The sequence below is a fragment of the Rhinoderma darwinii genome, chromosome 2 (genome assembly GCF_050947455.1).
Source record: "Rhinoderma darwinii isolate aRhiDar2 chromosome 2, aRhiDar2.hap1, whole genome shotgun sequence".
Lineage (NCBI taxonomy): Eukaryota > Metazoa > Chordata > Amphibia > Anura > Rhinodermatidae > Rhinoderma > Rhinoderma darwinii.
Genome location: NC_134688.1, coordinates 79,294,295 through 79,316,890, shown reverse-complemented (window position 1 = coordinate 79,316,890; position 22,596 = coordinate 79,294,295).

Sequence of the window (22,596 nt, the reverse complement as noted above, 5' to 3'; positions counted from 1 at the left end):
ATTAAATGACTTCAAATGATGGAAAATTTAGTAAAATGTTTAATATTTTGTACATTACGCAACTACGCATTACACTCCCAATATTTGAATCCCAAATTGGAGAACTTTCTATGCTCCACCCCTGATCTGCCACATAATGCTTTCTAAATTGGTTGGAAATGCCTATTTTTATGCAAATTTCTATAAGCCCCATCCTGTTTGAGGTCTGCTTTTTCGGGGCAGTCCTTTGAAAAACTGGACTATTACTGTAATGATGGGGGTGGGGAGATAGACAAGTGAGCCCTAATCTACCCGCCACTCAGTCCCTGCCTACTTGCAATGACCCGCCCTAGGCGACGGGGTACAACTGGGCGACGGTCCCTACGCTCAATAAGTGCACGACAGACAAACAGACAAGGATACACAGAGCTAGGGGGAGAAAGGGGCAGTTGCACACGGCAACACTGTGAGCAACAAGAGAAGTGAACAAGCCGAGTTAAACCAGGAGAGTACGAGGTGCCAAACGCAGAGCAGGAGAGTAGTGAACAAGCCGAGTCAAACCAGGAGTGTACGAGGTACCAAACGCAGAGCAGGAGAGTAGTCAGCAAGCCGGGGTCAATATGAAGCAAGGACAATAGTACAAGAAGCTGCAGCAGGGCCAGAAAACCAAACGACAAGAATCACAAGCAAAGGAGGAACAGGAAAGGCAGGTATAAATAGACAGAGGGTGGGAGCTAGCTCCGTCTGGCCAGGCTGTGATAGGTTCTCCCACTCCTAAGCCTGCCACCCTGAGTGGTGGAAGATGGAGTCAGTCTCCCAGACATAGAAGCAGGTGCAGACTGATTATCTATGGGTGTTAACCCCGAAGCTGTGCCTGGCAGATCCTTTACAGTACCCCCCCCTTTTATGAGGGGCCACCGGACCCTTTCTAAGTGGACCTGGTTTACTGGGGAAACGAAGGTGAAACCTCCTGACCAATATCCCAGCGTGAACATCCCGAGCGGGTACCCAAGTCCTCTCCTCAGGCCCGTATCCTCTCCAATGGACCAGGTACTGGAGGGAGCCTTGGACCATCCTGCTGTCCACAATCTTGGCCACCTCGAATTCTGCCCCCTCAGGGGTGAGAACAGGGACCGGAGGTTTCCTTGAGGGAGCCAAGGACGGGGAGCAGCGTTTAAGGAGGGAGGCATGGAACACGTCGTGCACTCGAAAAGATGGGGGCAACTCCAGTCGGAAGGAGACAGGATTGAGGACTTCAATGACCTTGTACGGCCCTATAAACCGGGGAGCAAACTTCTTGGACGGGACCTTAAGGCGCAAATTTTTAGACGATAGCCACACCAGATCCCAGACCATAAACAAGGGGTTAGCAGAACGTTTTCTATCTGACTGAGTTTTTTGTATGCTCTGGGACGCCTCTAGGTTCTTCTGAACCTGAGCCCAGACTGTGCACAGTTCTCGATGAACGACCTCTACCTCGAGATTGTTGGAACTACCAGGTGAAACGGAAGAGAACCGTGGATTAAACCCAAAATTACAGAAAAAGGGGGAGACCCCTGACGAGTTACTGACCCGATTATTGAGGGAAAAATTCGTCGAGGGGAATGAATGAGACCCAATCATATTGACAGTCAGAGATAAAACACCTTAAATATTGTTCTAGAGACTGATTAGTCCTCTCAGTTTGGCCATTAGTTTCAGGATGGAAGGCAGAGGAGAAGGACAGATCAATCTCCAACTTTTTACAGAAGGCTCTCCAAAACAATGAAACAAATTGTACCCCTCTATCAGAACCAATATTGACAGGGACCCCATGGAGACGCAGGATGTGTTTGACAAACAAGGTAGCTAACGTCTTAGCATTGGGTAGTTTCTTGAGGGGCACAAAATGGCACATCTTACTGAAGCGGTCTACTACAACCCACACCACCGACTTGCCTTGAGATGGAGGCAAATCGGTGATAAAATCCATGGAGATATGGGTCCAAGGTCTCTGGGGAATGGGCAAAGAACATAGTAAGCCCGCTGGTCGGGACCTGGGAGTCTTGGACCTAGCACAAACTTCACAAGCGGCGACGTAGGCCTTAACGTCTTTAGGCAACCCAGGCCTCCAATAGTTTCTGGCAATGAGGTGCTTGGTACCCAGGATGCCTGGATGGCCAGATAGTGCGGAGTCATGATTTTCTCTAAGTACCCTTAGCCGGAATTGCAGGGGAACAAACAGCTTGTTCTCAGGAAGGCTCCCGGGAGCTGAACCTTGATCAGCCGCAATTTCAGAGACTAAATCAGAATCAATAGCGGAAATGATTATACCTGGAGGCAAAATACAAGCAGGATCTTCCTCCGAAGGAGGGCTGGCCATGAAGCTACGTGAAGAATCACAAGCAAAGGAGGAACAGGAAAGGCAGGTATAAATAGACAGAGGGCGGGAGCTAGCTCCGTCTGGCCAGGCTGTGATAGGTTCTCCCACTCCTAAGCCTGCCACCCTGAGTGGTGGAAGATGGAGTCAGTCTCCCAGACATAGAAGCAGGTGCAGACTGATTATCTATGGGCGTTAACCCCGAAGCTGTGCCTGGCAGATCCTTTACAATTACTGTTATAATAGTTGCCATGTAGCCCTGGCCAAAGACATAAACACTTAGGCAAGTTATTTCTCTGATAAAATACCTAGCACTCTACAGTATATTTCAGTATTTTGCCATTTGTTTGTGCAAGACTATGGAAAGGAGGAAGCCTTGATCCACACGAGCAGCCTTAGTCTCATATTTGCCAACACGCCCGATTTTGGTGGGACAATCCCTCGAACCAGACAACAAAAGGGTTGGGTTTACGCAAATTTGCCCCAAAAGTGAGTGTTTCCAATCGTTCAAGGGGAGTTTCTGAGGTTTTACTATATATATAGCATTACTTCTAGAGTAGAACACGTCCATAATACGGCATCCAAAGTGGGATGCCACATTTTTTTGTCTTCCTGTCGGATTAAAACAGGATCTGAGGCTAAAAACTCTGTATATCTCCGTATAAAATCAGGGGCATATGGAGGTACATTTACGCTTCCTAGACTGCTATGGATACCGTATTACATCTTCATACAACTCTGAAGTTGTATGGCGCCATACTACACCTGTGTGCATGAGCCCTGTTCATTTGCTTGAATGTACTGACCTGCAAAAGTATTCTAAAAAATGTATAACTTCACCAAAAAACACTTCTAACACATCTAAGCCTGCATTACCATGGTCGTATGTTCTGCCTGTATTGATCTAAAAACTGTACTGTATCCGATTAGAGGAAAGAAAAAAAACTTTCACCAAATTTAAGGTTTTCATGCTTCCATCGTAATAGGATCTAATCAAATTTTTGGCACAAAAAAGACAGAATGTACAACCATGTGAATGCAGCTTTAGCCAGGGGCTACACAGCATTGTCAGTATTATTGAATCAACAAGTAAGTTTACTGCAATGTTAAAGGGATTTCATATAAATAAAAAATTGATAGCACACCAGTAGGATATCAATTTGTGACCAGTGTGGTTCAACGGTGAGAGTCGCCATCATGGTAAAGTGCTGTGTCCCCTTTTATAGATGGTTGTAGCATATTAAAGAATAACTCCAGCAAATTATTTTTTTTTTGCCTATATAGTGCAGTATAGTTTATTATTAAAGAATACTGAAGAGGCTCTTGTGTATGCATTGTATATACCTCTTTTAGTTTATGTGCCACTCATGGGTTGTCTGCCATCTTGGTTCATTTTCCCCCTCTTATATGGTTCCCCTAATACAGCCTAAATTTCCTATGATGAGTCTGGCTTTGCATAGGCAGAGTGGGTGGAGTCTCATCAGTGGGTGGAGTCTCATCAGTTTGCACTTGTTATGACTCTTATCTAAGTTCAGCGAGTGATAGATCAGTGACATAGAACTTGTGTACTCACACTGAAAAATCTCAATGTAATCCTATATGATGCAGCTTAGCTTGTCTCCTCTGCATTCTGCTTGTGATAGGTTTCTCCAGTCAGTTTTTACACCAAAGATAGTGAGGAACAGCGTCTCATAGAAATACACTAGACTCTCTGCACACAGCACTCACAGATAGTATAGACAGTCAGTGTAAGTCAGGGGAGTTTTATAAGTCTGCAGCTAATAATTGCATGAACCTATTATATCACTACACTCCTGGTCCCTTATATAGGGGATAAATTATCTCTTAGGAAGCACTATATGGAAGGGGGGCATACAGAGGAACACGTAGGGTAGAGCTGGGTGTTGGGTGGGAGGGATCTCAGTGCCGCTGGGAGGGATTTGATTGGTGATGATATAATCCTAATGATCTCAGCAAGTATTCTACAAAGGGGAGACTGACCTCCTATCTACACATGGGAGCATGGTGTATTTTTTCAGTTAGACTGAGATCACAGCTGCCCATAATGAAAGGTTTCAAAATGTATAGATGCCACTGATCTGGGAAGGAAAATTCACACTTACAGAATATTGCCGGTGAGTTAGTATGAAATGTGCAAAAAAAACAACATTTTCCCGAGTGCTTTAATAACGGAGAAACAATGTGTTGCCAATGTTGGCCACGAGAAGGCGTTGAATAACATAACAATGCCACTTGACTATGGATTGTTGACTAATTACCATGTTGTACCCTATTCTTGATGGTACTATCAGTCAGTAATATGACAGTTATACTGTATGTATATTTCATTTAGTGCCTTTCATTAGATTTCTGCATTTAGGGCATTCTACTATAAACTCCATTTCTTATGTTCCTAAGTAGAGATTAATTTACTGAATTTGCTGGAGTCACGTATTTTCTATGAAGAATAGGACACCAGTCTCCCTCTCAATGACAGACTCTCTTCTATTTTTGTTATTAGATTATTTTTTTTTAAAATCTGGGCCATGGCACCCACAGGGCAATACTCAGTCTAATTAAAATGGCCATAAACTGGTTTCTACTCTGCAGGCATTGGAATGCTTGACTAGCTATGATTCTACACTGCCCTGTTAATGAAGATCAGTACATTTATTCTTTATCTTATTGTAAAATGAATAATAAATTACAGATTGAACATTTTGCAAGTATTTATTTGCTATGGAAAGAAACATTGAAAACTTTATTATGTCCAGCAGAAAAAAAACCAAAACGAAATCAAGTCATATCTTCTTGTTGGCTGCGAGTCAGGTCTCATTGCTCCTACTTTTCCCTAATTAGTGTTGTTTATTTGTCTCTGAATTATGGGATTTTTGTAATCCTTTAATCAAATATCGCCATTTGTCTCTATCCTGTCTTCAGACTTTGTATGTGATGCTTCCTCACTTGTTTTTGTGAAAGGAGGCTCGGTAGACCACTTAAGGACACAAATACAAAATTTTACGAGGTCAGTTTCTCAATGTGTTGCCATAGGCATGAATTTGTCAGCCTTTTTTTCATTTTCTTTCATTCCCCAGACATGACGAGATTGACCTTTGTTATAGAAAACCAAGTTCATCTCTTTCTAGATAAAGTCTGTTAAGATGTACAACATGATGACGGGATGGGGGTGGGGGGTTAACTTAACTGTGATTTTAATTATGGAACTATAAATGTACTAATATTATTTTATTTAATCTGTTTTAATCTAATTAAATATTAAATATTTAAATAAATGTAAAAAATGACAGAAGAATCATTAAACTGTTGATGCTTGAAGTCAGATAGCGAGAAGAGGGCTTGTAAAATCGGAAAAGTTTATGATATGAGAATGTTAATAAAATATTGGTGATGTATAGAATGAGAATTAGGCTACATTGGTCATTTCTGTGGCTTTTCTTCCATTGACGTCATAAACCTGATGTTAAAAATATTTTCAATAAGAAACTATTAGACCGGGTTCCCACGGGTCAGATATGCTGCGTAAATTACGCAGCATATCTGTCCTAGAACACTTTGGTGCAGTTTTTCGGGCGGGAAAGCAGCGCTAAAAAAAATTAACATTTTCATACTTACCCTGGTTGTAGTCATGGCGATGCGGCCCTCCGTTGTCGTGCAGTCCGGCTCCTGGTATTTACGTTGCAGCCCCTGCAGCAGTCACGTGAGATAAAATGTCATCCCAGGTGGCCGGTCTGGAAAAAGAACAGAAAAAAGTGTCGTTATGTTAAAGCCCAGGTGATAAGTATAAGTTTTTTTGTTGAGCGGTTTGTTGAGGGTTTTACATCCCTATTGAATTCAATGGGGAAAACCGGCAACATGAAAGCAATGAAAACGCAGCATAAATTGACATGCCGTGGATTTAAAATCCGCACAGTAGGTAAATTTATGAAAGTTTTCGCTGTGGATTTTCTCTGCAGCATATGCATGAGATTTTTTCAAATCTTGTTTACATTACTGCTACTGTAAATGCTGTGGAATTTCCGCACAGAATTCCGTTGTGGAAATTCCGCAGCGTTTATGCTATGTGGGAACCCAGCCTTAGGGTGCAGTCACATTTGGCAGATTTTGTTGCAGAATTTTTTTGTGACTGAAAATCAGTTCCCTTCATCTAAATAGAACTTGCAGAAATCCATAGACTTGCAGCACAAACAACCACAGTCAGATGAACAAAACTGATTTTGGAAATTTATGCAACAAACTCTGCTGCGTGTGAAAAATATACAAGAAAAATCGGTCCGCTCACCACTCATTCGAAGTAAAGACGCCACATTCCATGATTATTCGGTGCACGGGCAAGAGAGCTACGTTGGGAGTAGGTGGAAATCCAAGGAAAAAAGTTAGAGGTCCAGCACACGATATGATATGAAAAAATACAAAACTGTATTTAACTTATTTAAGTCAAAATTAAAACAAGAAATTAAAAAATCCCGGGAGAGAACGCCTACGCCTTTCGAACTTTTCAGTTCTTAATCATAGCTATGATTTTGACTTAAATACACAGTTTTGTATTTTTTCACATCATATCGTGTGCTGGACCTCTAACTTTTTTCTCTGCTGCGGGTGACTGCACCGTTAAGGAACTTTTCCTTGAAACAAAGAACAGACTAATTGCAGCAAAAAATTAACGTACAACCTTGGGGTTCCCTGCAGTTTTTGTGTGATACTAGTTTGGTTAACAACGTCTATTTCTCTCAGTGACATCCCATCCTTTCAGGGGTTTTCCAATCATAACGTTTTATGACCTGTATATAGGCTGAGCCATAAAAAATTGATTAGTGACGTTACGACCCCATCATTTCGATAATTGGCTGGTTTTAGTCTTTTTCACCGGGAGACCATTTATCCTTAAGTGTTATGATCTATAAGGGCATTATAATCATATGAAATAATGAAAACGTGACGTTAGGTAAGCTCGTCATGGGATTATCTGGATCCAGGGTTCTGTGAAGATCAGCTGGAACTGGGACCATCTGTCCATGTCTAACAACAAAAAGAATATTTTATAGCCAGTTAATAATATATCAAACATAAATGTCAGTGTAGCACTCTCTACTATTCTCAGTGACTATTAAACTATCCTTGAACAGTATTCAGATTTGTTTTATGTATACTTTATATACTATATATTATTATATATTGCTATAGTTTAAAACTGTCACTTCAATTCATTATCATAATTCCAAGTTGGTGTAATTGACGTAGTCTAAGGGCACACGTGGTGGAAAATATATGCCCTTAAAGTCTCAAGCAAATCTGCATGTGTTAGACTTTGTTCACATCTGCGCCAGGGTCCCGTTCCGACGTTCCGTCTGAGCTTTCCGTCGAAACGGGACCCTGACTGACACAAACGGAAGCCAGAGGTTTCCATTTCCATCACCATTGATTTCAATGGTGACGGATCCGGTGCTAATGGTTTCCGTTTATCTCAGTTGTGTAAGGGTTCCGTCGTTTTGACGGAATCAATAGCGTAGTCGATCAACGGTGATGGAAATGGAAACCTATGTGTAATGACGGGGTAGGGAGACAGACAGGTGAGCCCTAATCAACCCGCCACTCAGTCCCTGCCTACTTGCACGGCCCGTCCTTGGCGACGGCGTACAACTGGGCGACGGTCCCTACGCTCAATAAGTGCATGACAGACCAACAGACAATGGTACACAGAAGCTAAGGGAAATGGGGCAGTTGCCCACGGCAACACCGTGAGCAACAAGAGTAGTGAACGAGCCGAGTCAAACCAGGTCCCTGACACACTATGGACCTCTTTGAGGCCCTGGCCAGGGGCGTAGCTAGGGGGGGGGCAAGCGGGGCACGTGCCCCGGGCGCAGTTCAGAGGGGGGCGCCAGAGCCCCCTCCTCCTGCACTATAATTGTACCTGTGTCGCAAGGACACAGGTACAATTAGAAGCAATGAATGACCGGGCACGTTCCATGCCTGGCCATTCAGCGCCTTTCCCCGAATGAAGCGACTGGTACCTTTTGTACCAGTGACGCTTCCGTTGATGAAAGGCGCTGACTGACTGACAGGGAAAGTCATCCTGCCCAGCCAATCAGCGCCTTTCCTGGACGCCGCGTTCAACCCCCTGGAGACCTGTGCAGAAGAGAGCAGGTCTCCATGGCTGCCGGACGTCGTGGGAGCGGGAATAAGGTGAGTTTGAATAGTTTAATTTTTTATTTTTTTTATTGGAATAAAAGTGTGTGGCCGTATCTGCGGGGGGGGGGGGACTTTGTCTACGGTGGGGGGGACTTTATCTACAGGTGGTGGGCTATATACAGGGGGACTATATCTACAGGGGGTGGGCTATATACAGGGGGACTATATCTACAGGGGGTGTGCTATATACAGGGGGGCTATATACAGGGGGACTATATCTACAGGGGGGCTATATAAAGGGGGACTATATCTACAGGGCTTGGCTATATACAGGGGGACTATATACAGGGGGGGCTATATACTGGGGTGGGCTATCTATGGAGCAGCATATACAGGGGTGGGCTATAGCTACAGGGGGGGCTATATAGTATATAGCCCCCTGTAGATATAGCCCACCCCTGTATATGGTGCTCCATAGATAGCCCCCTGTAGATATAGCCCCCCTGTAGATAGTCCCCCTGTATATAGCCCCCCTGTAGATATAGCCAAGCCCTGTATATAGCCCAGCCCTGTATATAGCCCAGCCCTGTAAATAGCCCAGCCCTGTAGATATGGTCCCCCTGTAGATATGGTCCCCCTGTAGATATGGTCCCCTGTAGATATAGCCCCCCTGTATATAGTCCCCCTGTATATTGTATATAGCCCAGGCCTGTAGATAGCCCAGCCCCTGTAGATAGCCCACCCCCTGTAGATATAGCCCACCCCCTGTAGATATAGCCCAGCCCTGTATATAGCCCAGCCCTGTATATAGCCCAGCCCTGTATATAGCCCAGCCCTGTAGATATGGTCCCCCTGTAGATATGGACCCCCTGTAGATATAGTCCCCCTGTAGATATAGCCCACCCCCTGTATATAGCCCACCCCCTGTAGATATGGTCCCCCTGTAGATATAGCCCACCCCTGTATATGGTCCCCCTGTAGATATAGCCCACCCCTGTATATAGTATCCCACAAATAGCTCCCCCTATAGTGCTCCACAGAAAGCCCACCCCTGTATATAGCCCCCTTGTACATATAGTCCACCCCTGTATATAGTGCTCCACAGATAGCCCACCCTTGTATATAGTATATACAGGGGTGGGCTATCTGTGGAGCACTATATACAGGGGTGGACTATCTAGTGGAGCACTATATACAGGGGTGGACTATATGTACAAGGGGGCCTATATACAGGGGTGGGCTATCTGTGAAACACTATATACAGGGGTGGACTATATGTGGAGCACTATATACAGGGGTGGGCTATATCTACAGGGGGGCTACATACATAGTTGGGCTATCTGTGGAGCACTATATACAGGGGTGGACTATATCTACAGGGGGGCTACATACATGGTTGTGCTATCTGTGGAGCACTATATACCGGAGTGGACTATATGTGGAGCACTATATACAGGGGTAGGCTATATCTACAGGGGGCTATATACAGGGGTGGGCTATATCTACAGGGGGGCTATATACAGGGGTGGGCTATATCTAAAGGGGGCTATATACAGGGGTGGGCTATATCTAAAGGGGGGCTATATACAGGGGTGGGCTATCTGTGGAGCACTATATACAGAGGTGGGCTATATCTACAGGGGGGCTACATACATGGTTGTGCTATCTGTGGAGCACTATATACCGGAGTGGACTATATGTGGAGCACTATATACAGGGGTAGGCTATATCTACAGGGGGCTATATACAGGGGTGGGCTATATCTACAGGGGGGCTATATACAGGGGTGGGGTATCTGTAGAGCACTATAGGGGGAGTTATTTGTGGGACACTATATACAGGGGTGGGCTATATGGGGGCACTATCTACAGGGGGCTCTATGGCAGGCACTATCTACAGGGGGCACAGTGTGTGTGTGTGTGTGTGTGTGGGACACGGTGTATGGTGCTATTATAATTAGAGATGCAGTGTATGGCGCTATTATATTTAGGGGCGTAGTGTGTGGTATAATGATAACTTTATATTTATTTATAGGTGCAGATATATTGTAAAAGTGAGAAGCTGAAGACATGTGAGCGGCAAATTGCAGAAATGGTCTGTGACCAGGAGAAGCCACCATAGAGGTCTGGACCGGATGGAGAAAAAGAACTAGAATCTGAGACGTCACCGGTGAGTCACTTAATGTAAATGTTTATTCTGCCTCTAATCAGCACTGTAGTCACTGTATGATCTGCAGTGAGATGATGGGTGGTGTGATTATAATATGATTTATTTTTTGTGAAAATACATCTCCCAGCATATCCTTACCATTGTTTGGGCCATGCTGGGAGCTCTAGTTTTACGCCGTACATACCTATACGGCAGGAGTTGCACTAAATTGAGCTGTATTTGTTCTGGGGCTGTATATATGTACCGAGCTTGGTTCTTGTGTTGTGTATATAACCATATTGCTTGTGAAATGTACAAATGTTTTAATGCTCGCGTTACATAAAAATAAATGACACGTCGATTGGTAGAGAAAACAAACACGGCGAGGGGGAAGGAGATGTCGGGAAAGAGGTTGGGGGGGGGGGCGCCAAACTGAATCTTTGCCCCGGGTGCTGGAGAACCTAGCCACGCCTCTGCCCTGGCTCAGCAAATGCAGGCTCTTTCCCTACAGGTCCAAGACCTGGCTCAGAGGTACAACCAGCGTGATGCTACCCTGGTAGTCGACAAAGAAGCTGTGTCAGGCAAATCTATTACACTATGGTTTTCGTTTGTGTCAGTCAGGGGCCCCGTTCCGACGGAAAGCTCAGACGTTCCGTCGTAACTGAGCCCTGGCGCAGATGTAAACGAAGCCTTACGTGGGAAAATTGCTTAAAAAGTTATCACTGAAAATATTACGCTGGATTATGCCGTGGATTCCACCCTCTGCATTACAATGAACCCCATTCACTTGCATTGTACTGTACTTTATTGTGGATTTTAAAGGGGTTGTCCACTACTGAACAACTGATTACCTATCCACCAGATAGGTCATTAGTATATCATCGGTGCAGGTCCGATACTCGGACCCCACACCGTTAAGCCACGCTGGCTGCCTATAGGCACCGGATGCCTACCAGATTTCTATGGGCTGCCAACAGGCACGGGATGTTATGTTACGGAGTTGGTGCCGTTGTTAAGCAGTTGGTGCAATACATAGCATAGTGGCCGTGCTGCCGAACTGCGGCTCTGCTCCTCTTCACTTGAATAGGAGCAAAGCTGCAGTACTGCAGCTCGGCCGCTATTCAGTGGCCGGAGCTAACTGCATTTCCAACCAAAGCTTCAAAGGTTTTTGTTCTGCTCTATAGTAAAAAAAAAATCAGGTGTAGCCACAAGTTATGTATCTTCGTAATTGTAAATCCCAGTATGCTGCCACCTAGCGACATAATACAAACTCATGACTTGTAAAATAATGGCTCATTGGTGGCCAATGGTTACATTCACAATCCTTGAGGCGTAATGTACCTTCATTTCAGCCCCATGTGGACAGCAAGTCACAGCACATTATTCCAAGATTAAGTATTAATTTTTAGCATTGACCATAAGTGGACATGTTAATACAAAAAAAATGCTTTTTAATTTATCTGAATGAAAAATTCAGCACCTTAAGCATGAAATTCCGCAGGGGAAGAGGTGGTGGAATTGCCGCAGATGTGCAGTACGGATTCTGATCTGAAAATCTGCAGCATTTACAGTACAATACATGTGGATGAGGTTTTTAAAACCCCATTGACAAGTAGTAGAGAAAATCTGCTCAGAAATAAGGGCATGCTGTAGTTTCCCAAATCCGCAGCATTCACATTATGTCGTGGAAACTCAGCAAATTTTCACCCTGGATTTCAATGCAAAGGGTGAAATCCACGGCAAATTCGTCGCAAAATCCGTGATGAAATCCGATTCAGATTCGCAGCAAAATCTGCAGCAGATTTTGTCTGGACTACACTTACATGTATAGCGGTCTGTACAGCGGTCACGTGACACGTGGTCACAAAGGGTATGTTCCCACTTGGCAGATTTGTCAAAGACATTTCTGCGTCAGAAATATCCATTTCAAATATCTGAATGGGATTGTTTATGCAGCATGAGTCACAGAAATTTCTGCAACAAACCTGCCTCATGTGAGAATAGCCTAACAGTAATACATCTGGCGCTGTATGAGTACAGCGCCAGATCTATTAGAAGAAGCGGTCATGTGAGGAGGTCATTTAGGAAAAGGGAGCAATGTATGGTCTTCAAAAAGTGACAAAATGATACGCCATCAAGTTAGTTGCCACTTATTTCATAGCTTCTTAGCAACTGAGACTGTTCGCTGCTGTAACTGCAGGCAGCATATTAACCCCTTAGTGACAAAACTATTTTAGGCCTTAATGACCAAGCAATTTTTTTTTGTTTTTCCATTGTCGCATTTAAAGAGCTATAATTATTTTTATTTTTTGATCGACATAGCTGTATGGTGACTTTTTTTAATGCCGTCATTTTGGGGTACATATAATTTTTTTATTAACTTTTATTAACTTTATTTTTGGGGGGAAAATAAAAATATACAGCAATTCTGCCACTGTTCTATTCGTTTTAAATTTACACCGTTCACATGTTATGTACCTTTATTCTATGGGTCGGTACGATTACGGCGATACCAAATATGTGTATTTTTTTTTTATGTTTTACTACTTTTGCACAATAAAAACACTTTTAAACTAAAATTATTTCTTTTTGCATTGTCACATTCCAAGAGCCATAACTTTTTTATTTTTCCGTCAATGTAGTGATATATGGGCTTGTTTTTTGCGAGACGAGACGTAGTTTTCATTGGTACTTTTTTTGTGGTTCATGGAAATTATTGATAAACTTTTATTATTACTTATTTGGGAGGCAATGGTAAAAAAAAGCAAGTCGGCCATCGTTTTTTTGCTTCTTTTTTTACGTCGTTCATCTTGCAGCTTAAATTACATGTTAACTCTATTGTTTGGGTCATTGCGGTCGCGGCGATACCATATATGTGTACTTTTATTTATTTTTACACTTTTAATAAATAAAACCACTTTTTAATGGAAAAATGTTTTTATATTTTTTAACTGTAATCTTTATTAATATTTTTTATTTAACATTTATTACTTATTTTTTCAGTACCACTAGGGGTCTTCACTATGCAATCTCTTGATTGCAGATATAATGCTTTGGTATACTTAGTATACCAAAGTATTATTGTCTGTCAGTGTAAAACTGACAGGAAATCTACTAGGCCATGCCTCCGGCACGGCCAAATAGGCATATAGCCAGGGCAAACCTGAGGGCCTTTGTAAGGCCCCCAGCTGCCATGGCACCCCATCGGAGGCCCGTGATTGCATTTACGGGCCGCCGATGGGTGAGAGAGGGAGGTGTAAATAACTTAAATGCTGCGGTCTCTATTGACCGCAGCATTTAAGAGGTTAAACTGCCGCGATCTGAGTAAACTTCGATCGGTACCATTGGAGCAGGAGCCCGGCTGTCTAATGACAGCCGAGCACCCACTCTAGCCTGCACGGAACACCCGTGCAGGACTTAGACTGAGGGCCGGCCTTAGGTTAGATGGCGCCCTGTGCGGGACTCTCTATTGCCGCCCCCTACACAAACCAAAAATTAACCACATATATAGACACGAACATACTGGAATATATATACTCTACATACATAAAGACAGATATTTACACATACAGGCAAATATACATACACACATTCTGGAATATATACATACAGGTACATATATAGACCTCCAGACACACACGGAAGATAAATACACAGACAAGAACATATACAAATACATAAAAGGCACATATATACAAGCACAAAGACACATTCACAAACCGAACCATATAAACCCAGTACAGATAATGTAGTAGATTTCACATGCAGTCCTATGTAACACCACAGATAACACACAGTGATAACTCTCTGAGTACAGATAATGTTGTAGATTTCACGTGCAGCCCTATGTAACACCACAGATAACACACAGTAATAACAGAGTACAGATAATGTAGTAGACGTTACCTGCAGTCCTATGTAACACCACAGATAACACACTGATAATTCTCTGAGTACAGATAATGTAGTAGATGTTACCTGCAGTCCTAATTAACATTGCAGATAACACAGTGATAACTCTCTGAGTACAGATAAGGTAGTAGATGTTACCTGCAGTCCTATATAACACCACAGATAACACATTGATAACTCTCTGAGAACAGATAATGTAGATGTTACCTGCAGTCCTATGTAACACCACATGTAACACAGTGATAACTCTCTGAGTACAGATAATGTAGTAGCGTTACCTGCAGTCCTATGTAACACCACAAATAACACAGTGATAACTCTCTAAGTACAGATAATGTCGTAGATGATAACTATACCCACAGACACATATAAATACACACACACACACACACACACACACACACACACACACACACACACACACACACACACACACACAGAGGCATATACACTACCGTTCAAAAGTTTAGGGTCACTTAGAAATTTCCTTATTTTTGCAAGAAAAGCACAGTTTTTTTCAATGAAGATAACATTAAATTAATCAGAAATACACTCCATACATTGTTAATGTGCTAATTGACTATTCTAGCTGCAAACGTCTGGTTTTTAATGCAATATCTACATAGGTGTATAGAGGCCCATTTCCAGCAACCATCACTCCAGTGTTCTAATGGTACATTGTGTTTGCTAACTGTGTTAGAAGGCTAATGGATGATTAGAAAACACTTGTGCAATTATGTTAGCACCGCTGTAAACAGTTTTGCTGTTTAGAGGAGCTATAAAACTGACCTTCCTTTGAGCTAGTTGAGAATCTGGAGCATTACATTTGTGGGTTCGATTAAACTCTCAAAATGGCTAGAAAAAGAGAACTTTCATGTGAAACTCGACAGTCTATTCTTGTTCTTAGAAATGAAGGCTATTCCATGCGAGAATTTGCCAAGAAACTGAAGATTTCCTACAACGGTGTATACTACTCCCTTCAGAGGACAGCACAAACAGGCTCTAACCAGAGTAGAAAGAGAAGTGGGAGGCCCCGCTGAACAACTGAGCAACAAGACAAGTACATTAGAGTCTCTAGTTTGAGAAATAGACGCCTCACAGTTCCTCAACTGGCAGCTTCATTAAATAGTACCCGCAAAACGCCAGTGTCAACGTCTACAGTGAAGAGGCGACTCCGGGATAGTGGCCTTCAGGGCAGAGTGGCAAAGAAAAAGCCATATCTGAGACTGGCTAATAAAAGGAAAAGATTAATATGGGCAAAAGCACACAGACATTGGACAGAGGAAGATTGGAAAAAAGTGTTATGGACAGACGAATCGAAGTTTGAGGTGTTTGGATCACACAGAAGAACATTTGTGAGACGCAGAACAACTGAAAAGATGCTGGAAGAGTGCCTGACGCCATCTGTCAAGCATGGTGGAGGTAATGTGATGGTCTGGGGTTGCTTTGGTGCTGGTAAAGTGGGAGATTTGTACAAGGTAAAAGGGATTTTGAATAAGGAAGGCTATCACTCCATTTTGCAACGCCATGCCATACCCTGTGGACAGCGCTTGATTGGAGCCAATTTCATCCTACAACAGGACAATGACCAAAAGCACACCTCCAAATTATGCAAGAACTATTTAGGGAAGAAGCAGGCAGCTGGTATTCTATCTGTAATGGAGTGGCCAGCAAGTCACCATATCTCAACCCCATAGAGCTGTTGTGGGAGCAGCTTGACCGTATGGTACGCAAGAAGTGCCCACAAAGCCAATCCAACTTGTGGGAGGGGCTTCTGGAAGCATGGGGTGAAATTTCAACCGATTACCTCAACAAATGAACAGCTAGAATGCCAAAGTTCTGCAATGCTGTAATTGCTGCAAATGGAGCATTCTTTGACGAAAGCAAAGTTTGAAGGAGAAAATTATAATTTGAAATAAAAAATCATTATTTCTAACCTTGTCAATGTCTTGTCTATATTTTCTAGTCATTTTGCAACTCATTTGATAAATATAAGTGTGAGTTTTCATGGAAAACACAAAATTGTCTGGGTGACCCCAAACTTTTGAACGGTAGTGTATATAAAGGGCAGCAGAATATATAAGGGGCAGCAGAGTATATAAGGAGTGGCAAGGTATATAGTGGCAGGAGGGTATATAAGGGAAAGCAGGGTATATAAGGGTCAGCAGGGTATATAAAGTTCAGCAGGGTATATAGGGGTCAGTAGGGTATATAGGAGTCAGCAGGGTTATATAGGAGGCAGCAGTGTATATAGGGGCAGCAAGGTATATAAGGGGCAGCAGGGTATACTGGGGCAGCAGGGTATACAGGGGCAGCAGGGTATATAGGGGCAGCAGGGTATATAAGAGGCAGAAGGGTATTTAGAGGCAGCAGGGTATATAGGGGCAGCAGGATATATAGGGGGCTGCAGGGTATAAAGGGGCAACAGGGTATATAGGGGCAGCAGGGTATATAGTTAGCAGCAGGTTATATAAGGGGCACCAGGATATATAGGGGCAGCAAGATATATAGGGGACAGCAGAATATAGGGGCAGCAGGGCATATATGGGAAACAGGGTATATAGGGGCACCAGGGTATATAGGGGCACCAGGGTATATAGGGGGTAGCAGTCTATATAGGGACAGCAGGGTATATAGGAGGAAGCAGAGATATATTCGTTTTATCTGTTCTATTTTAATATTGAACACACACTTTTACAAAGAGACATAAACACATGCAGAGACACACACACACACACACACACACACACACACACACTGTAACATATATACATACAAACATAGACACATACTGTATACACAAAGACACATACTGTTTACACACACATATACACATAGAGACACACAGACCCTCACCATCTCTCCTTGCTGACAGGATCACAGGTTTCTTGCAGGATGGGCTATGAGTGGAGCTTCCTCCTCTTCTCTTGCTCCTCGGCTGTTATTTACTCCATGTGTGGAGCAGAGCACAGAGTAGAGGCAGAGTCCAGTGTCGCCCACTACATGCTGGGAGGATGCAGCTCCCTGTGCGCTCGCACAGTTCGCACACCCCTAAGGCCGGCCCTGGTTAGACTGGGCAGCCGTGAAAAGGCTGCCCCTTAGTGACCGCCGTGAAAATACGTATTGGGGGGTCACTTAGGGGTTAAGGAGCAGAAAGAGCAGTTTGATGTATAGTTTGTAGTTTATTTATTTCAAGTTCCTGTTCACTCTGGGCTTCAATAATAGACAGTGGCTGTCCTACTCAATTACTGACAGTTTTCCCTTTATGAGCATGCAAACAATGAAACCTGTCAATCATTGAGTGAGGGCGGGGAAACACGACTCTGGATTCAACAAAAAGCTTCTCAGTATTTATCATGGACTGCTATCATCTATAAAGGCTGAGATTATTATGGCTAATTTGCACACATAGGTAGGTGTCAAGGAACAAATGAGGATCTGGTTTGGCCTTCACTATTTTTACACATCCAGGATTAGCCTATGACAAATCCAACATGTATTTTTTTAATGAGTCACTTTCAGAGATTCGAGCCTGACGCTTGAATTTATGCTGTGGATGTGCCAGCAGATCCTCAAGTGTATTAGTTCCATTGTTATTCAAAATCCATGGCTTTTCCGTGGAGATCCCGTTCAAATAAAGGTGAAAATTTGCTGATTTTTTATAAAAATACATTCACTTGTATTAGGCTTCGTTCACATCTGCGTTGTGGTTACGTTCTGATGTTCCGTCTGAGCTTTCCGTCAGAACGGGACCCTGAACAGACACAAACGGAAACCAGAGGTTTCCGTTTCGATCACCATTGATTTCAATGGTGACGGATCCGGTGCTCATGGTTTCCGTTTGTCTCTGTTGTGCATCGAATCTGTAGTTTTGCCGGAAGCAATAGCGTAGTCGACAGAGACAAACGGAAACCATGGGCACCATTGATGTCAATGGTGATGGAAATGGAAACCTTCGGTTTCCGTTTGTGTCAGTTTGTGTCTGCTCAGGGTCCCGTTCTGACGGAAATCATCCGACGGAACGTCAGAACGGGACCCCAACGCAGATGTGAACTAAGCCTTAGATGTAAAATGTGAGGAGAGTTGAGAGGATTGCGATACAGAATTCACACCTGTATCCTTATCAAATCCTAAACATGTGAAAATGGCCTTACAGCTGACAAAGGTGTGAGGACTTGTAAACAAATGGATGGAAAAAAACACCTTTACTAGTAATCACCCTTTCACTTTGGCCAATTACCGGGCAAACGAGTGTTCACAGAACACTCATTGCCGATAATTGCCCCGTGTAATGAAGGCAACGATCAATCAATTACAGAGCAAACGCTCGTCCATCAGCTGATCGTATAGTTTTAATTGGCCAAAATATTATCATTGTCCGCAGCACATCTGTCTGTGTAAACAGGGAGTGCTGCCGACATGATAAAAATGTATGGGGACCAGCGACCGGAGTAACGACTGCTTGTCTCCATACTAGCTCCTTGTGAAAGGAGCAAGCGAGCGCCGATCAATGAGCTGTCTCGTTGATCTGCGCTCGTTGTACCTGCCAAAATAAGCCGGTGTAAAAGTACCTTAACTTAACATGTTACTAGAAAACTGCTGCTAGGTCATCAAATATTAGACTGATGTATTCATCATATGCATTTACTTTCCAACACATTTCAGGTGCTTGAACTACACCCTTGAGTTGCACGGCTCTCTCGTTTTCCTGATAGATACATCATGAGATGTACAGTGCATCTACTTTATAGTAACTGTGGAAATCAGGAGTGACCTGCCCCCAGGGAAACATAATATATTCCTAACTAAATTTCAAGGATGCAACGCCTTCCCTGCTCATATTCTGAAATTCTCCATGCCTCTCTGACTTAAGAATTTATAAGGATTTGTAATCTTTCTCATTAGACTGATTCACCTGGTTAAACAGGAGATGTCACCTGCAGCCCGGCAGCGATGCCTAAGGAATTCGTAATGACAGGAGAGAGGAGCGCTTGTAAGTAGAGTAAAATTCAAGATAATAATAGTAAAGTTATTAATAACAATAATGATAACAATAATAATAATGTTTCATAATTAAATTAAATTATACAATGTTTAAAATGTTATATTATCCATACATACATCTTATTTCTAGCAGAAGATTAATGTCATTAATGTCATAATCAAAGGCACAGCTGTTATTCATTGACATAAATTTATTGCTTTACTAATGGGAAATACTTTGTGTTTTTCTATGTTTATTCCTCTGGTTATAAACATACCTATAACTTCTAGAGAGCCTACAAGCTTCTTTGGGCCACAAGATAAACCAAGAACAGTAAACTACAAAAATACCGTAGCTATCCAGGGCATCAACACTTGCCTACTATGCCATGAGGGGCTACATATATGCCCACTAGGTCACCAGAAGAGGGCTCAATCCTACAGGGTTAACAGTGAATTACACTTGTCCAGTGGGTCAGAAAAGAGTATGACGCGTATTCAATAGTATTGGGTTATAAATATTCCACATTTTTTTCTGCATTTGGGGAGGAAGACAAAGACATGTTCAAAGTTTTGATTATTTTACAGCATTAAAAAGAAAGTCAAACCCCAATAATAGTCAATATTTGACTCCTTACTACTTATTCATCTATTCCCATGTACTTGACTACTTCCTCAGGATATTTTTTCTTTTTATTAGCTAATGACATCTATAAGATTTCACACATCATGTACTTTAGTCCTTCTTTATCGCTATTGTATTGCTAGTGTGTATGATCACTTATATCGACCGAGCCTTTAAAATAGGAGTTTTCAGGTATACAGGATTTATATGTAAACACAGTAAGGGTACAGAGGTTGCTAGATGTTGTGCATTATTTTGTTAGAGCAGAAAAACATTTTAAACCATACATGACTTTAGCCTGTTTCACATGGATGTGTTCGGTCCATGATAAATGGACTGTATGTCGGCAGTATTTCCCAGACCGAACACAGTTCAGGGAGACGGACTCCTAGCATCATAGTTATCTATGATTCTAGAAGCCCCTTCCTCTTTGCGGGAATACTGTTCCAAACTGAATACATTATTACAGTACGGCACAGTAGTCCCGCAGGAGGCAGGGACTTCTAGCATCTTAGATAGCTATGATGCAAGGGGCCCAGCTCCCTGAATTGTGGTTGGCCTGGGAAATACTGCTGACATATGGTCCGTGTATCACGAACCAAACACGGCCGTGTGAAACAGTGGTCCACTTGACGGGCAAAATCTAAGGCTCCGGGCAATCAGTGCCTATAGACTCTTGATATAAATCTAGTACTCCATGTATATACACGTTTCTTTGCCAATGAAAGTACAGAAATGAATTGTCACAGATTCCGGCTGGTGACATTTTGAGCCTATTTCTCCTTCAGCATCAGTGTGCTTTATTAATCTGTTTGTAATCTATGCTCCCACCTGTGCTTCAGTGACCACCGGTGACCTATTTGCGTAGCTGGCTACAGACTCTCACTTTGCTGATCTTATTTCACGCACACAAATATTAGCTGCAAGCACTTGCACGAGGCTAAAGTATCAGAGTATAATGTCTTATCTCTAGTGGGAGACCTGTTGGCCCCAATATTAACAGGGTACACAAGGTTCTAACATAAATGCCGTAGACGATAACTCGTTATTCTACTTTATAAATAAGAATCAGTTCATTAGTCAAGCACAATTTTATATTTATGTTGTGGAATGTTTCTTAAGAATGACACAGTGGTATGAATTCTGTAACCTTTTGTGAGAAAAGAAATCTATCTCATTCTTTATTTATTCTCCCTAAGGAATAGTCAGACTAGTTCCCAATTCACCAACTACTTAAAGGGGAATTCTAAATATATCCTCTATTTGTTTGTAGATTGTTTTATATCCAGTTCTTTTTGGTACTCAATTCCCATTGAATTTAAAGTTGTTTTTTCTTTTTTCTGTACAAGATTAGAAAAATTGTCTTCTTTTTATATTCCCCAGAAACAGCAACACAATTCTATATGAGTGCCTGGCATTGCAGCGCAGTCTCTTTCACTTGAATAGGGCTGTGTTTCAATATCAGACAGGACCCATCGACCTGAGTGGTGCTGTTTCTGGAAAAAGACACTATGATGATCAAAGCTCAGTTCAGTAGAAACGTAGCAGCTCCAAGCTTAATACAGAAGCCTAAATATAGTTGTAGTATTTGTCTGAAACCGGCCTAAGCATCTTAGGTACCTTAGGGTTCTATTACATGGCCCAATGTGGGTCGTGTAAATGAGCGCCGATCAACGAGACAGCTTTCGTTTGCTCCTTTCACACGGAAAAATGATTGCTTATGTATAGGGACGAGTGTTCACTACTCCGATTGCTCGTCCCCATGAATTTTCATCATGTTGGCAGCTCATCTACCTGAATACACAGGGAGATGTGCTGCCGACAACAATGATTTTTAATTCTGCATAAAAGATCAGATCAGCCGATGATCGTTGCCTTGATTACACAGATCGGAAACGCTCATTTGCCCTATCATTGGCCTGTGTAATAGGGCCTTTACACTTAATTTGGAAAATGTGCCTGTGAATAATTGGTGTGAACTATCTATTCATAGCATAATAATTAATTTAAATTTACTAGTGCTTACACTGAGCACTGAAATTATATTCACAAGTGGCAGCATTTTCTGCAGCGTGTATTTACAAACTTCTTTCAGATACAAGAGCAGTCTGCCACGTGTGACTATACCCTCAGGCTGCACTTAGTGATAGTGTGCCGAAGAGCCAAAACCTTTTACTGCTAAATGCTGGCCTCTGTCTTGGGGTTATGTTGAACTTGTCCTTTACTTCTGATATTCAATCACTTTCACGGTACTGTCACTTTCATTTCAAAAACATCTCCAGCATCCGCCCTTTTCTTACTGTGGAAACAGCCCAAACTCTCATTGTTGCTCGGATTTATTCTAGTTTGATTACTGTAACTCATTACTAATCGTTCTTCCCAACACCAAACTCTCGAGTCTCCAACCGATCCTGAATGAAGCAGCCAGGCTTATGTTTCTGTC